The 13,350-nt window shown below is 45.5% G+C and overlaps 1 pseudogene; it reads right to left on the bottom strand.

Annotated features, from left to right (window-relative positions):
* Positions 1-573: 573 nt before the first annotated feature.
* The window catches only part of LOC139021570 (cytoplasmic aconitate hydratase-like), a 65,859-nt pseudogene continuing 53,082 nt past the window's right edge, over positions 574-13,350 (bottom strand).

Below are 13,350 nucleotides of genomic sequence, written 5' to 3' on the forward strand. Positions count from 1 at the left end.
GGCTGATGTCCACTGGCTTCACCTTCTCCCCCTTCACAGGCCCTCTCCTCTCATTGCCAACTCTGCGGTGCTCCCTGGAGGCCTGTGGTCCCTGTCTCTGCCCCTCAGGCACCTCTACTCTCTGGGCAGGGCCATCAGAATTCTTAACCCCAGGGACTCGGGGCTGCCAGGAAGGGTCCAGGCTCTGAGCACCCTGCTCTCCATGTGGATGGGAGAGTCTGATCAAGGGAAGGCCTGCAGGGGGGAGGGGCTGCAAGGTTGGCTGCTGGCCCCCTGATCAGGCGGTGTGCTGGCTACAGTGGGCGTCATAGCGACTGGCCCAATCAGGGCCATGTTCTGCCTGCTCACCACTCCCCAGTCCCAACATGGCCTCCACTGCCCGGCTATCAGGCCTTTGGGATCACCAGCTCAGGGCGCCTGCTTTCCTACAGGCCTGAGGGGCCCAGGCCTGGGAAAGCAGGTGCTGGTGATTTCACCTGCATGCGTGTTCGCCAACCATCGGCTGATGGAAAGCACTGCCCGCTTGGGGCCGCTCAAACCTGGGTGGGCAGGTCGGGGGCACTGCTTCCAGGGCTATTGCCACTGCCACTGCTGCTGCTGCTGCTGGGGCTTGAGGCACTGACTGAGGCTGCCAGGCATGCCCGTGACCTGCCCGCCCGAGTTGGGTAGCACATAGGATGCGCCAGCGGGCAGATCACTGCTGCTGCCCGGCCCATACCACAGAGGATACCCGGGTGGGTACCCAATAGCTGCGGCCCCACCTCCAACCCCAGGACCCGGCGGGAAGCCCAGATGAGGGCGGAGCAGGTGCCGAACACCCTGGACCCAAAAGCCAGCCCTGGGTCCCCCGGGAGTCCTGGATGAGGGCGGATCGGGTGCCGAACACCGAGGTCCCACCTGCCAGCCTGGTTCCCTGCGGGAGGCCCGGATGAGGATGGAGCGGGTGCCGAACACCTTGGACCCATACACCAGCCCCAGGTCCCCCGAGGGAGGCCTGGATGAGGGTGGAGCGGGTGCTGAACACCTCGGACCCATCCGCCAGCCCCAGGTCCCCTGCTGGAGGCCCGGATGAGGGTGGAGAGGGTTCGGTCCCACCCGCCAGCCCTGGGTCCCCCTCGGGAGGCCCGGATGAGGGCAGGGACCTCTGCCGCCAGCCCTGGATGGAGGGGAGCTGGTGGTTGGCACTGTCAGCCCCGCCTGCAGTATGCAAATTAGCCGCCATCTTGGCTGGTGGTTAATTTGCATATCTCGCTAATTAGCCAATGGGAAGGGTAGCGGTTGTACGTCAATTACCATGTTTCTCTTTTATTAGTGTAGATATTAGTTTCAGGTGTACAATAGAGTGATTCCAAATTTTTGTACTTTACAGTATGATCACCCCACTAATTCTAGTGACCATCTATCACCATGCAAACTTATCACAATATAAAATATAGTACCTTTCACCTTCTTTACCCATACCCTGCCCTCTGGCAACCTTCCCTTTGGTCTCTGTTTTTATGAGTCTGTTTTGTTTTGTTTGTTCATTTGTTCTGTTTTTTAATATTTCACTTTTCCTCTGGGTCACAAATTGCTAGATTTTATTTTTGCATTACTGTGTAATATTACATTGTATATATATACCACATTTTTGTTATCCATTCCTTTATTGATGGACACCTAGGTTGCTTCCACATCTTGCCTATTATAATAATGCTGCAATGAACATAGGGAAGCATATTTCTGTTTGATTTAGTGTTTTCATTTTCTTCATGTAAATATCCACAAGTGAAATTGCTGCATCCTGTGGTTGGATTTTTTAAATGAAAATGCTCAAATTTAAAAAAGTAAGGGTTTTAAATTGATATCATTTTGGAGAATAATTTAGCAGTACCTTATTCATTTATTCACTAAAAATATAATTATTAAACCAAGCCTGACCTGAGGCATTGGAGATACAAAAGTGAACACTATTTCTTAAACATGAAATATATGTATTTATCACATATATTTAACTGCAAAATCTAGTACACAAAGAGTATATACATATAGTATGATTTCATTTCAAAGAAAATAAATGTATGTATTTGTACTAGAGGCCTGATGCACGAATTCATGCATGGGTGAGGTCCCTTGGTCTGGCCGACAATCGGGGCCAATGGGGTGGGGGCGTGGGGGGAGAGGGAGCAGCCGGCCAGGGAGAGGGACTGAGGGAGGTTGGCCAGCCGGGGGAAGGGACCACAGGAGGTTGGCCGGCCACAGGAGGTTGGCTGTGGGAGCGCACTGACCACCAGGGGGCAGCTCCTGCCTTGAGCATCTGCCCTCTGGTGGTCAGTGCGTGTCATAGCAACCGGACAACCAGTCGTTCGGTCGCTTAGGCTTTTATAGTATAGATAGAAAAAAAGTTTAGACTGTTATACATTAAAGTATAATAGTATGTAATTTTAGTTCTAAGTTTATCCTTAGTTTTCATCTGTTTTTTTAATATCTTCCAAATGCAATTTGCTTTATATAAAAAGCTTTTTGTTTATGGATTTTTAAATTAAATTTCTTTTATTCTGAGATCATTATAGATTCACACACAACTATAAGAGAGGATACAAACCAATCCTCTGTACCCCATGCCCATGTTCCTCTAATGTTAACATCTTCCAAAAAAGATAGTGTCACCCAGGACGCTGACATCGACCGCCCGGCGGGGAGCTCCCATCACAGGGTGTCCACGTTGTCCTTCACAGCCAGCCTCTTCCTGGCAGAAGCCCTCTGCCCCTGGAAGCACTAATCGCCATTGCTCTATTGCTTTCCCTGTAAGAATGTGATGTAAAGTGACTCATAGAGCACTCAGCACAGTTCCCTGGAGAGCCACCTGTGCTGTGTGCGGTGTCACTAGTTCACTGATTTCTATCCATGAGCATTTCCTGGGTATGGATGTCCCACATTTTGTACAGCCAGTCACCCACTGAAAGACACCAGACTTGTTTCCAGTTTTTAGCTATTGCTATCAACATCCACGTATAGCTTTTGTATAAACAAAAGTTTTCATTTCTCTCAAAGAAATATACAGGAGTGTGACTTCTGGGCCACGTGGTAAGTGGTCTGTTTAATTTAGTTTCAACAACACTTTCAAACTGTATCCAGAGTATCTGCACCATTTTGTATTCCTGTGAGCAGTGAGCACCGTGGGAGTGATCCAGTTTCTCTGCGTCCTCACCAGCACTTGTCTGCCTCCTTACCTGCCACCCACCGACACCACAGTGAGGGCGGCCTGGGATCAGCGGGACGTCCCGGCTCCACTGGGTGCCCTCGGGCGTGGCTGTGCGTGGACATTCAGGACGCCCATTTAGAGGCCAGTGGAGATGCAAGTCCCAGATCCCTGCTTGGCCTTCCCGACGCCGCCCTGGTGAGATGCTGGGGTGCCTCATTGAAGTGCCACACGGGAGGCCTGGGCTCCTGCCTGGCTCTTGTGTGGTTGAGGATGCAGCTCCCATCTTTTCTTGCATGTTTGGTGGGAATAAAATGGTTTTGTCTGAAAGTTTCCTGTTTTGTGAGGTCGATCTTTCCTGGGCTCTCAGAGAGAACAGCCTTTGGTTATGGCTTATGTGGCCTGCACTCTGCATTTCCAAGGCGCTGGCTTCCTCGGCAACTGAAATACCTGAGGCCAAAATCAACCCAGGACACATCGCGATGTGTCTCCTGGGCCTGCAGTCTCTGGCCTGGCTCCTTTCTCTCAGCTTCTCAGAACTTCTTATGTTTGCTTTATGGATAATGTCCGAAGTTTTCAGTTGTACATGGTGGGAAGAATATAGAAAAGTATGTCTACTCCATATTCCAGGATCAGAAGCCCTAAAAGCCCCTTTATAATAAAATGTATGTATTTATTGGGAAATGCATTCCGGTTTGCGTGGAGAGGAGCAGGTGTGCGAGCTCTAGCTTACAGACAGAGCGATAGCAACACCCTCTCTGTAGTCTCTAAAGATGACTTGCTTTGCAGAGACTACCCACTCCACTGAGAGGGAAGAGTTTTTTAAAATTTATATTTAGTGTTGAAAGTATTACAGATGCTCCCCTTTTCCACCCACCGACCGTCTCCTCCTCACTCCTGCCCCCTCCCCAGGCCTTCACTTTTTTAAGGGATAAAGCTGAGTTGTTGTTTTTTTTAGTATTTGGGTCAGTGATTATTGAACCCAAGTTCTAACAATCAATCTTCCTGATTGTTTCTAATGTGTTGGCTCAATAGAACTTGCCATTGGGGCTTGTACTTCCCTGTGTACACACCTTTGAACAACCTTCCTCACCCGGGAGGGCACGAGGCTTTCCTCTGGGTTGTTCATTCCTTTAAAAGTATAATTTGAAGCATTTTACCTTCACTCCTTCATGAATATGATCCCTTGAAACTTGACATTTTCACAGGAAACTGGCCCCACTGCCCAGTTACAAGGCTGCAGTAACTTTGCTGGCTCCTTATGAGGCCCCTTGCCACTTTGCTTCTGCATTTGCCACTGACGTACGAACTGCAAAGAACTGTAAGTAATCCACAGTTACACACATATTAACTGGGCAGCCAAGCAGCAGAAATAACACTGACACGTGCGACTAATCCTAGTGCGGCAATAGGTAGAAAGCCAGGTCAGAAGCGGAGCGGTGAGTGTGAGGGCAGGTGGCTTAAAGGGAAAAGAGGTTCCAGGTGACGTAGAGAGTTTAGAAAGACGGATCATTGCACAGTGGACGGCTTCAATTTGTGTTAGAGGCCATTTCATTTTTAAACCAATGCATTTTCACTGTTTGACTATCTATCTTGACCTGAGCATAGGCGATATTTGGAAAGGCTCATTTCAGGGGAATATGATTTAATTGTTCATCAGATTAGGCCAGTCTCCAAAATGTCACTTGCTGCTGAGTGCTGCCAACTAGACCAAGAGCCACACTCAGGGGACTTGAATATCAGGCCCAGGAAGATTGGCACCTCCCAAGGTCTGAGGCAGCTCAAAGGGGATTTTCTTCTTGGCCCATGAATGTCATCAGTTAACCTTCCTCCCTGTCCTCAAACAAAGACACCACAGGAGGTATTTGCCTTTCTGCTCCTTCTACCCTCAGCCTCAGTGAAAATCAAACACACCAACAAATAAAGGTTTGAGCTGAATTTCAACAGCATTTCCAGAGAAATCTTTCAGGGTTTATTTGGTATTGGCTGTTTATAATATAGTCTCTTCTTTTCCTTCTCCTCTTCAGTGTCCAGGTGATCTTAGATTTAAGTGCCGGCCTACAGACTTCACCCCACCCTTGCTCTTCATGTATAAGTTAAAGCCATGGGATCCTCCTGCCTGTAACAGGCTTAGAATAGAAAGTAGATGTAATCTTTATACTCTTTCATGCCGTGACACACCAGCTGAAAATGACATCCAGAGAAAGGTTGTGCCCTGGTCATAATAAATGTATTACAGAAGGAAGATAAAACTATCTATATCATAAAAGGCCTGTGGTCATGATGCCATAATGGCAGAATGACCAAACAACTGGTCACCAGGAGGTGCATGGAGCACCTCTTGCAGGCCGGGACGCGTGGTTCACGCAGGGCTGGCAGGGCCCACAGCTCACGCAGTGGAGGAGGGACCCGTGGCTCGCGCAGGGGGGTCTGGGTGTCGTGTGATTTTGCATGCTGGGCCTCTAGTAGTCTTATATATTGTCAGTGAAGTGTACATATAACTTTTTTTTCCTGCAATTATTAGCCTTAGTGTTAATGTTTCTCTTTCATTAGCTTTTCTGAGGAAAGAAAGCTGAAACATTTGAAGGCAATGCAAAATGTTTAAGTAATTTTGCTAGGAGCCAGTGTTCTGGAAATACTGATCAAGTCATCACCACCAAGTATTCCCAGGCACTGAAGCAGCAGATTTGACCTTAGGCATTTGCAAAAAGCCTTTCAGATGTGACCCTCCCATCAGAGAGTGCAAGAGTTACAGTACTGGTATTATAATAAAACAGACTAAAAGGGAACCTGTTACAAATAAATAAAAAGAGGTGAGAAATAGATACATACATACATAGATACATAATATACACAGATATAAACTGAACTTATAATACATTCAAGTAATATATATTTATATATTTTTTTTTCAAGTAATACACACACACACACACACACACACACACTAGAGGCCCTGTGCATGGATTTGTGCACCAGTAGGGTCCCTCAGCCTGGCCTGAACCCTCTCACAATCCAGGACCCCTCGAGGGATGTAGTAGTGCACAAAGCGGCAGGTGAGGAGGAGCCCAAACCTGGGCTGGGTGCCGTGCCACTCCCGCTCATCCTGGCCCCTCTGCACCAGCCGCCCCACTGCCACAGAGGCAGAAGAGGCTCATGCCACTGCGGTTGCGCTCTCCAGCCATGAGCCTGTCAGTCAGCTGAGCAGCACTCCCACTGTGAGAGCGCACTGACTACCAGGGGCAGCTCCTGCATTGAGTGTCTGCCCCCTGGTGGTCAGTGCACATCACAGCGACAGGTCAACCAGTCGTTCAGTCATTCAGTCATTTAGGCTTTTTTTCATTCGTATACCAGAGGTGGGGGTCCCTCAGCCCAGCCTGCAACCTCTCACAATGCAGGACCCCTCAAACATTCCTCTCCCAATTTGGGACCGCTGGCTCCTAACCACTGTCCTGCCTGCCTGCCTGATCGCCCCTAACCGCCTCTGCCTCAGCCCCCACCATTGCAGCTTCGTCCGGAAGGACGTCCAGTATGATGTCTGGAAGGTCATTCATCTGTCTGGTCTAATTAGTATATTATACTATATATATATATATATATATATATATATTCAGTTGGCTCAAGAAAATCCTGAAAAGTATGGGAAGTAAGGGTCCATACTAATAAATAGAGAAGTCTTGAGCTAAATTTATAGACATAAAAACTGGGGTAAGGCCCTAGCGAGTTTGGCTCAGTGGATAAAGCATCAGCCTGTGGACTGAAGGGACCCGGATTGGATTCCAGTCAAGGGCACATTTGGGTTGCAGGCTTGATCCCCAGTAGGGGGCATGCAGGAGGCAGCCAATCAATGATTCCCTCTCATCATTGATGTTTCTGTCTCTCTATCCCTCTTCCTTCCTCTTTGAAATCAATAATAATATATTTTTTAAAAAATGGGGTAAGTTTTAGTGCTTATCTTGTATAGTTCAGCAAGGATTCATGAAATAGTTATTATTCCAGGATTTTCTCAAAAGCGTAGTAAGAGTATAGAAGGCATGTTCAGGATAAATTGCCAAGTAAAAGAAGCATTTTATAATTTTATTAATGTGATGTCAAAGGGTTGGTATGAATTGTGGTTTGAAAGCCATGGGAAGTTAGGTGAAGATCTGATATGAATCATAACTGTACAAAATTCAGTGGACTTCCAGACAATATGGCTGAGAACTTGTGGGGGGAAGAAGGTTACTTTATCTTACAAAAAGCTTCTGAGACTCACTCATGTCATTCAAAGTCTCCAAGTTTGGCTATTTCCAGAACCTATCACTCTTGGGATAAAGGCACAGAAAGCTGGATCCATGGTTTACAATCAGTTTTTCATTATCTGACAAGCCCAGCTGGACCTGCTTAGATGACCGGGATCAGGGTCTTGGCTCCCAAAATCCAGGAGTAGGTGTTTGGGTGTCATTTCAGTCATTCGGGGTCAGCTGAGAATCTTTTTCAAGCATGGTGGTAAAGACAAAAGATTGGCATCTGGGGTTTAGATTCTAATCTCTCTCTGTTGATAATCAGATATGTGTCCTTGGGCAAATAATTCCATACACGAGTTCCTATATAAATATTTCTTTCTTTTCCATGACCAGCACAGCTAGAGAGTGGACAGGAGTCCTGAGTAGGGGCGACGCGGGATTGAGAAAATGAAAGAGACAGACACAAAGACAGTAGGGAAAGCTGGGACCAGTGGGACAGTTGTCCTCTGATGGAGAGACAGTGACCCAGAGCTGATACAGAGCATTTATTTTATACAGTAAGATACCAGGAAGTTTTACTAAAGTTTATGATAAAGAAAATATGTGCAATCTTGGGCTTCTTTGTAATTGTCACTTCTGGGTGGGCCCGGATAATTGTTTTTGTTCCTGGTGCCTGGCTGAATTTAGATAATGAAATCCACCCGCTGGCGCCGAGCTAAAGGTCAGACTGACAACACACCTGCCTCTGGAAAGGTATGTTTCCAGGGCTTGGCTCTGCCAGGTGCCACTGGATTCAGATGACAATCAGCTCAGGGGCCTTTCCCAGGCGCTCTCTACATCCCTGTGTCCTAATCTAGAAAATGCAGAGTTTGTTCTATATTCACATTTCCTAAACAGACCTCTGAGAACTGTTCAGTAGCAGATTATATTCAAAGACAGTGACAATATTCCATCTGCCCCATTTGCAATCTGACTGTTCTTCCATCAACAGAAGACATTGATTTATATCCCCCTAGAACCTAGCCTGGCCTTGGCACTTGATTCATTTCATATTATACAGCAGACGTAATGCAGTGACTTTCAGAGGTAGACCTTTAGAAGCCTTGTTGTTCCTGTTGTTTGCCCTGATGAGACATTGCCATAAGCTCATTTGCAAGGACGCTTTTTGAAGAATGAGAAACCACATGGAGAAGACATGAGGCGATAACATCAACTGCCCAACCATCATGTACCTTCCAGCACAGGGAATCCACAGAATTATGAAAAATAACCCATCGTTGTTGCTTTAAGCTACTAAATATGGGGTAATCCATGATGCAGCATAGATAACTCTCATGGTATTCAGTAAGAAATGTGACAAATAAAGTTGGTGAAGATCAGCTGAGGTATGAAACTGGGTTTCTCAAAGTGGGGTCTCTCAGAGCTTTTTTTTTTTTTTTTTTTAATGCTGACATTGATTCAAAACCTAAGAGATGTGCATGCCTGACTTATGTAATCACAGAATGCTGATTTCCCTAGAAAACTGTCATCGCAGTTTGAGAAATGCTGATGCAGCTGAGTCACAAAGGCCCTGCCAGTCCAAAACTTCGCCAGGAGCACGGCGTGTTTACTCACTATTTCTACTTGATTGCCTTGATGACAAGAAAACTCATTTCCTAGTTGGTTGCTACCAGATTTCATTATTCACTTCTGCCAAAACTGTTTCTTAATCAATTAATGGAAGAAGTCAGTATTGAAATTATTAATGAGCAATTAAATAGATATTAAGAAGCTATTAACCTGCAGTTTGGTGGTAGAGACTGGCTGCCTGGAGGTGTGAGAGCCTGATGGATGTAGACCCATGAGAGTCTGTCACAATGATAAAGCAAGCAAAGGGCAGACTAATAGATTTATCCATTTCCTTTTGGCAGATTGTAATAGGATATGGAATTGTCCTGCTGATCTAGGGGTCTATAGAAAGCTCTTCATTAAAAGAAGGGGATTAGAACAAGAACTTCACTTTTCTCAACTCTCACAGTCTAGTCACATGGTTAAAGTGTATACATGTGGTGCTTATTTGTAAATATGAGAGTAGGTATGGGAAAATGTGCTTGCAAGTATTGTTTTCCTTATTTTTTATTTTTTATTGATTTTGGGAGATAGGGGAAGGAAGAGGGGGAGTGAGAGAGAAATATGGATGTGAGAAACATTGATGGATTGCCTCCTGCATACCACCACTGGGGATTGAGCCCACCCTTCGGGCATATGCCCTTGACACAGAATTGAACCAACAACCTCCTGGTGCACAGGATCACACCCAACCAACTGAGCCACATTGGCTGGAGCCACTTATTCTTATTGATCAGATGCAGCCTTCTTGTGTACATATGTATATCAGAGTGTTTCTGACTTAGTCAATGTACTAGTATGTTTGTGTGGATGTACGCTATATGCATTTTCTTCATGTACTCATGTGGTTGTGTGTGTGGAGGCAAACATACATGCACACATACATGGCTGGGACAGTGTGTGACTGATATTGACCCATGGTTTCTATGCATCTGGAGGACATAACACAGTGGCAGGAATGAGCCACAGCCAGAGGGAAAGGAAGGGGCCATCAAGGTCCAGCAGTTTCCTGAGGTCAGGACACCACTGAAGTGGCTCCACTGGAGGGAAGCTTTGCCTTGTCTGGGGATGAGTGAACTGCCGCCCTGTCTTGATGAGTTCATTCTCCATTGTGGTGAGGAAGAGCATGGAGACAGCAAACAAAAATGAATCCGTAATGAAATGAAAGCTTGGAAATCAGATCAGCAAATCCAATCAACTCTGGATAAGCTTAGTCCAATATCTCGTTTGAAACAAAGTTGAGAACTATATTATATAAAGCATTTTTAAAGCTTAAATTGGAATAAAAATTCCTCAACATTCCCTCTACTAATTAATGTTTTCCCCAGGCAAACTATCACTGTTTTGTTTTTTAATAAATCAATCCAATCCAAACTCCTTTAGATTCCTGCCATTCAGTAGTTTCTCAACTCTGAAATTTACAGTGTGACATGGAGTTCCTCACTCTTAAGTGGATTTTACAGCTTTTATTGAGCAGTGTCAAACACTTCATTCACATTTTACATGCATTGTTTTATTTAATCTTTTTAAAAATATATTTTTATTGATTTTAGAGAGGAAGGGAGAGGGAGAGAGAGATGAAGCATCAATGATGAGAGAGAATCATTGATCCACTGCCTTCTACATGCCCACTATTGGGGATCGAGCCAGCAACCAGGGCATGTGCCCTGACCAGGAATGGAACCATGACCTTCTGGTTCATAAGTAGATGCTCAACCACTGAGCCACACCAACCATAAGCTTTATTTAATCTTTATAACAGATAAATTTGGTTATATTATTATGCCCATTGCACAGGGGGAGCAACTGAAGTATGGAGATGCCCATGACGTGTGCATGGTCACACTTCTGTGCAGATTTCAGACTCACATCTACAGAGAATTGACTCTGAAACCGATACCTTCAATAGCTGCATCATATGGTTCTCTTAAGAGGAGAATTGCCACAGCTTGCTCCCCATCATCTCTGTCTGTGTTGGGTCAGAATGTAGACGTGGAAGGACTTTAGTTTAGTTCTCTGGGTCTCATGAAAAATCTTCTGACTCCACCACCATCATTCCTAATTCCCAAGAGCATTGTTGAAAAAACTATGGACACCTAACACACACACACACCTGGAGGAAGTCTCCTTGGCGTGAATGGTTTCTTTAATTTTGCTTCAAGCCCAATTACCAGACAAAGAGGATACCCCTTGCTACAAGGAGCAATGTTGAAAGGGGTCTGAGAAAGAGCAACTGGGAGATCACTGGACTCTATGACCCCAGGAGCAGTGTGTGGAGTCCTCTGATGCTAGGTCAGTCATGACAAGTAATGACAATGGTTTCATTTTAACCAAAATAATCCCAGAAGCTCCTTCTTTCTGGGTCAGTATGTACACAACTTTCCATGGGGCAAAATCAGCTGCTATGACCTGAGCAACATGGAGCAGATATTCCAGGACTGAGCTTGTCAGATAGGCAGGCACTGAGTGGGCTAGGGAGGACTTGGGAGCATCGTGGAGTTATAAAAATTCACTTCTACACAAGGTTTGGAATTAGGTCTTGAGAGTGATCTTCCCTTTGGTTATAGAAAGTGATGATATAATAAAATTAGCATGAGCATTTGGTTCTGAATTTCTAGGCCTCTCTCATAAGAAGCTGACTTGTAGCCAAATAGAAAGAGCACATTGTTGGGTTACCTTTCAAGAGAGAAAAGAAAAGTGTCAACGTGTATCATGCCAATTACTATCATAGGATCTCCACACACATTATTTTATTGGATACTCATAACAGCCCAAGGTGGTAGATATGATCATCTCTATTTTACAATGGAATGTTTGAGATGCTAAGAGAATCTCCCAATGTGCTACAGTTGGTAAGAGGCAAAACTTGACACCAACATCAGCATTTGTGTGTGTGTGTTCTACTCTAGGCCTAATCCAGGTCATAATGTTATTGTTCAAATAATTGATTTATAAAGAGGTGATTTCCCCCAAGCATATATATGCCTACCATCTCACTACCAAGGGGAAACTTTGAAATCAGCGCACTAAGGAACATAGAGTTACTCAAACAGCCTGGTCCAGCAGGATAGGAATTCTTGTGGGAAAAGTGAAAAGATTCTAAACAGAACCAGACTGCAGAATATTCTCCTTTTTTTTTTTTTTTTGGCAGCAAATTTGGGGTATTATCTTCTGCATCTAGTAAGTAAGACGGGACCAATGACTGCCTTCATCCCTTGTCTTGCTATCTATCTCGCCACCACCTCAACTTTGGGTGGAAGTTGTTTGATAGGCCTGGCAGTAGGTGACTGTTACAACCCTAAGACATGAACCAAACCGAGTCATTCTGGTCAGGCTGCCACTGGTTTGCATTGCATGATACAGAGTTAAGTGCTGCTGCTGCCCCCACGAAGTTCCTGGTCAGGAGGAGTAAAAGACAGCCTGAGAAGAGGTGTAAGAAGGCTGACTGCGGGGCTTGTGGGCATGAAAACACTATGTTCACTCTCTCCGGGAGCATGAAGGAGTTTCCACTGAGAACTGGTCTCTAAAAGAAGGGCGGTGCTGAGAAATGGCCACATGTAGGACTTTCCCAGCAGGGAGAACAAAGGGACAATAACAAGGGGCTAGACCCCTGAAGGACATAGTCAGGGATATTCAAGTATTGGGGGTCACTGCAGCTGAGGAAAATAAAGAGATTGGAGAGGAGCTGAACTAGAAAAATAGCCTTGAATTTGAAAACAGTATTAGTTGATAATAAAGAGGCTTACATTGCAAGTAACTTGGCGTGCATTCTTTACTTAAGACTATTATTTGCATAATAGAGAGTCCCAGAAGTTCCCTGGGGAAAAAAAAAAAAGAAGGAGCTTTAGGAGCCTTCCCTGGTGTCCATGTGGATGAACAGAGCAGATGGAGGAGTAAAGGCAGGAGTGTTCTCTGATATAACAGCGAGAATAATGGATCTTCTCCTTGTTGCTTGTTCTGACCTTCATGTCTGCCTGCCACTGTGTGAGGAGCAGACCTAACACCCTGATGCCTTTTACCAGCAACGGCCCACAGCTAGGAGGCAGTGCTTTTGCTAAGATCCAGGTTAAAGACTTAAGGCAGGATTGGGAAATGTGCCCTAGTTTAAAATATCCAGTTGCACCAAAGAATCTCAATGACTTCTAGGTCTCAGTGAGGAAGCCCCAGGGGCCCAAAGACAGGGCTCTGGCATGGCAGAAGGGTAGGACGCTTTCCTTCCTCCGAGAGAGAATCCTGAGAAAATGGATTCATTTTGCAGGAAATTCAACCAGTGGGACAGTGCCCACCAGGGACATAACCTGCAAGGAGTCCCTGGGCTCAGTGCTCAGTGCTCGG

Source organism: Myotis yumanensis, unplaced genomic scaffold (genome assembly GCF_028538775.1).
Source record: "Myotis yumanensis isolate MYYU_CA2020_CCGP unplaced genomic scaffold, mMyoYum1.0.hap1 SCAF_13, whole genome shotgun sequence".
Classification (NCBI taxonomy): Eukaryota; Metazoa; Chordata; class Mammalia; order Chiroptera; family Vespertilionidae; genus Myotis; species Myotis yumanensis.